The sequence below is a fragment of the Magnolia sinica genome, chromosome 7 (genome assembly GCF_029962835.1).
Source record: "Magnolia sinica isolate HGM2019 chromosome 7, MsV1, whole genome shotgun sequence".
Lineage (NCBI taxonomy): Eukaryota > Viridiplantae > Streptophyta > Magnoliopsida > Magnoliales > Magnoliaceae > Magnolia > Magnolia sinica.
This window is the reverse complement of record NC_080579.1, coordinates 10,408,002-10,412,551: the sequence shown is the minus strand read 5'-3', so window position 1 is coordinate 10,412,551 and position 4,550 is coordinate 10,408,002. Positions and strand designations below refer to the sequence as shown.

Sequence of the window (4,550 nt, the reverse complement as noted above, 5' to 3'; positions counted from 1 at the left end):
AAGCTTGAAGTCTTGATGTAGTTCAAACTTGAAAGCTTCTTAAGATCTTGAGGCTGAACTTGAAAGCTTCTTGAGATCTTGACTTGTGAACAGTGCTTGTTAATCAAAGCTGATCTTGAGTAAAGCATTGTTCTTCATATATGCACGCTTCATAACAGTGTCTTTGGCACCACAAATTTGACAACAAAAAGGGGCTATAAACTATAGCACTTACAATCTCCCCCTTTGTCAAATTAGTGACAAAACACACTTCCACGATATGTTACATAACACAGAATATTTGATTAAAGAATCATACACTAGTTGTTATATCCTGCACCAGATGCTACCAACCGGCATACTAACATGATCCTGCAAACCTGTAAATCAATATTCAACATAACATACAGTCTACTACTACACATATTACTCTCCCTGAGTAACATACAATGCTACTCCCTCCTCATAACATAATCATTAGATACATCACATCCATATCCATTCTCCTCCTTTTTGTCACAATAGGATAAAGGAAGCATAGAACAGATGGCTGAGGAGAAATAAGGAAAGAGATATATAAGTGAAAACAAGACAAGATATGATTAACCATCATAAACAGCCCACATAATTCATAAACAGAGCTAAGTTAAAGATAACTACAGTCTCAAAACCAGTTAAGCTAACACAAGAGTAATAAAGTTATAACAGACCAGCTAACTTAAAAGAACTAATCTGAATCAGATGAAGGAGCAGGGATGGAAGGATCAAATTGATGCATGCCCTTGTTCAAGCACCTAAGATATTTGCGCATATACTTGAATTCACTACAAGAAAATAGGCCTTTAGCCTCAATTTTTTAGCCTCAGTTGAAAAAATGGAGGTTAAATGTGTTTTTTAGCCTCGGTTGCTAAGGAACTGAGGCTAAAAGTTCATTTTTTGCCTCAGTTGCTAAGGAACCGAGGCGAAAAGTCTACCTTTTAGCCTCAGTTGCATAGGAACCGAGGCTAAAAGTCTACTTTTTAGCCTCAGTTGCATAGGAACCGAGGCGAAAAGTTTACTTTTTAGCCTTAGTTGCAAAGGAACTGAGGCTAAAAGTTTATTATTTTGCCTTAGTTGGTAAGAAATTGAGGCCAAAAGTCTGCCCTTTTGCCTCGATTGGTGAGAAACTGAGTCCAAAAGTCTGCCCTTTTGCCTCGGTTGGTGAGAAACTAAGGCCAAAAGTCTGCCCTTTTGCCTCGGTTGGTGGGGAACTGAGGCCAAAAGTCTTCCCTTTTGCCTCATTTGGTGAGAAACTGAGGCCAAAAGTCTGCCCTTTTCCCTCGATTGGTGAGAAACTGATGCAAAAAGTCTGCCCTTTTACCTCAGTTGGTGGAGAACTGAGGCCAAAAGTTTACCCTTTTGCCTTAGTTGGGGGGAACCGAGGCTAGAAGTCTGCCCTTTTGCCTCAGTTGGTGAGAAATTGAGGCCAAAAGTATGCCCTTTTGCTTCGGTTGGTGGGGAACTGAGGCCGAAAGTCTGCCCTTTTGCCTCAGTTGGTGAGAAACTGAGGCCAAAAGTTTACCCTTTGGCCTCAGTTGGGGGGAACCGAGGCTAAAAGTCTGCCCTTTTGCCTCGGTTGGTGAGAAACTGAGGCTGAAAGTCTGCCTTTTTACCTCAGTTGGTGAGAAACTGAGGCCAAAAGATGAGCCCCGCTGTAGATGCCCCACTTCCCTAAAAATTCCTCAAAATGTAAAATACTGTCCAATTGTTTCTTCAACCATTTTTATTAAAATCTAACCCGTTGGCTGTAGTAGCAATTTTCTTTTTTAACCATTCATATTGTTATATATAATTTCAATGAGAATAATTTTTTTAGATTAAGTGATTAATCCATATCAGTTCACACAACACCAACGCTGTGGATCATTCAAAATGGGCCCCTGTTGGATGAACTAAAGATCCCGAGCAAACTGTAAATATCCTCGGGCTGTGCATTGTATAAAACCTCTCACAACATACCGTAGTCTAGCCCTCTATTGCACTTCTGTAATGCTCCGATGTGAGAGAGGGAGAGGGAGAGAGACAGAGAGAGGAGGGCAGTGAATTAAAAGAAAAACCCTAAAAAGCTCTTCCGATTCATCTGCTGTGGAGAGATTAGAGGAGAAGCTTGGAGAACTGTCGGATTTCCATCTCCAATCCTCAAAGTTCGAAGAAAAACCCTTTTCTGCAGTCCATCTGCTCCTTCGGATTGTCAAGAAAACGGTATGTTTCTGGAAAATCCAAGCCCCCTTTTTTTGGAGGGAAGATCCCCCCTGTTCATTCAATCTCAAAACCCCACCAAAATCCTATTTGAGAATGCCTTCCAAGTGTTCGAGCAAATGCCCCTACCAGATGTCGCCTCTTATATAGCTGGTGTGTGTTACACCAGCCAATCCGCTTCCGATCAGCTCTCCATCTTCTCTTCTTCGAGATTTCCATCTCCAAAGGAAACGCCTCTCCATCTCTTCCACGAGCTTTCGATCTCTAGAGGAAGCCTGCAAAATCCATGTCCGGCTCTACCATATCCTCCGAACCCTTGAAATCATCAGATCATTAGATCTACGGTCTCTCTCTCTCTCTCTCTCTCTCTCTCTCTCTCTCTCTCTCTCTCTCCAATCATTAGATCCTTAAAAGACAGTGAGCTTTTTCCAATTTTTTCCACTTAGGGTTTATTTTATTTTTTTATTTTGCTCGATTTTTGGTGCTTGATCTATTTTAATTTGAATCCAGCTCTTGTCTCTTGATCTTGATAGATTTCGTTGGATTTTGATCCGATTCTTGTCGATGGATCTGTTTTGCTTTCCGATCCAATTGTCTGAAGCTTTGCTTTTTTATTTTTGTTTTGAGATGATGATACATGGCGCCTTCCTTTTCAATTTTTTCTCAATTTGGTTATTTGTTTGAAGCAGGTACTCTGATTTGCAGTTTGCATTATTTGAGGACAGAGGAAGGGTTTTAACTTTCAATCAGGTGAGCTTCCCCCCCTTTTCTCCAATATTTATTTTATGTTTGGTGGTTACATTGTTCTTTGGTCATTTTTATTTCATGTTTCTGACTAATTGAGGACTGTAATTTGGAGAATGGTTCTTGCCCCTACTGGCTTTTTCTAATGCATACATATAGTGCTGTTTTATCAAGGTAAGCCTTTGAAAATATGATGCAAGTTTATGGAAGACAATACTCAAAAGAACATTAGTGTGACAAAAATGTTTTGTTGCAGAAAGATAGTGATGCCGTCAAAGAGACACTTAATCAGCTGAGCCAAGTTGGTTGGGCTAAAAAATGGAGTTCTCAACCATATGTATCACGCTGTATGGTCAGTCCTTCATTATAGTGTGAAGTTTTGGGCAAGTACTACTCAAACAGTAACTACATTCACAAACTCGCATATACATAAACAAATCACATCTATCTGTTTAGTATTCAAAACTCATTTCTTCAGTTTAATATCTGGCTGGAATAAATATTTAATGTTATTTGGAATCAAGGTTCAAGTATCACTATCAAATCACTTATCATCTGGCTTCCAAACCGTTACATATCGGCCAACAAGAGCTACATGTAACCTGTCTCAGTGTGAATTTTGATTGATTTAATTGTGGATTGGAGATCCATTTAAAAAAATGCGTCATGAATTATAACTGATTTAATCATGGAATGGGTCTGTTATATATATTAAAAAAAATGCATCATGCCAGTTTTAAAATATGATGCGTCAGCTTATATTTTGAACCATGATTTGGATATATTGTGCATTGTTTTAGAATATTTACTTCTTCCAGTTACATTCCTGCTCACAACATATATGCCTTGCTGTGATAATTGAAGTTGTAGCATCATAGCCTCAGTTGTATGTCTAAGTCTTCATTAGATGAGGTACCTGGTCTGTGTGCTCCACTCCTCCACGGGGGTTGTTTTTAAACTACCATCCATAAATTTGATATCTTTCAGTGATGCAGGCAGCTTTTCTTTTCACAGTCGTGGGCACCACTGGTTTTCTTGGTGTGTTGGGTGGCCAGCTTCCTGGGGTAACCATCATGATATTCTTTCATTCATTATACAACTTTCATCTATCAGTACTTTGTAAGAAGTGTGTCAGACTGCAAATTTGTTCTGTATGTTTATAGAATATTGCGTTTTCTTTCCTGTATAGAGCTGCTGATTGTCCATTACTCATGCAGTGTTCTTCTTTAGTTCATCTCAGTTAATCATCGTATTGTGTTGTGGGTAATGCTGTAGGGTTTGCCCCATTTTGATTGCTTATGGCTGCGTAAAATGAAAGTTGTCCCATTTTGCTGACTCCATGAATTGGTGTTATTTTTTCTCGTCATTTCTCTTTTATAACGGCTTTGATGTGTGTTTGGATGCCATGTAGCATGCCCTATCACAATTAGGACAGTTCATTCAATAGTACCATTGGGAGCAAGTCATGATTCAAGAATCATGTTGATCAGTAGATCTTAACCCTTTGAATGGGACCAATTTGTTACCACCATCCACTGTTTACTAGCAATGGATCACATGGTTAGAACAACCAAACCAAAGTGCTACTT

The 4,550-nt window shown here is 39.3% G+C and overlaps 1 long non-coding RNA gene across 2 annotated transcripts; it reads left to right on the top strand.

Annotated features, from left to right (window-relative positions):
• Positions 1–1,655: 1,655 nt before the first annotated feature.
• LOC131251038 (uncharacterized) lies at positions 1,656–4,326 on the top strand. 2 transcript variants are annotated; one of them, XR_009173555.1, is made up of 4 exons: positions 1,656–2,220; positions 2,907–2,967; positions 3,957–4,025; positions 4,237–4,326. It is a non-coding gene; the product is annotated as an uncharacterized LOC131251038 (long non-coding RNA). The 2 variants fall into 2 exon arrangements; XR_009173554.1 differs by having other exon boundaries at positions 3,949–4,025.
• The last annotated feature ends 224 nt before the right edge of the window (positions 4,327–4,550 follow it).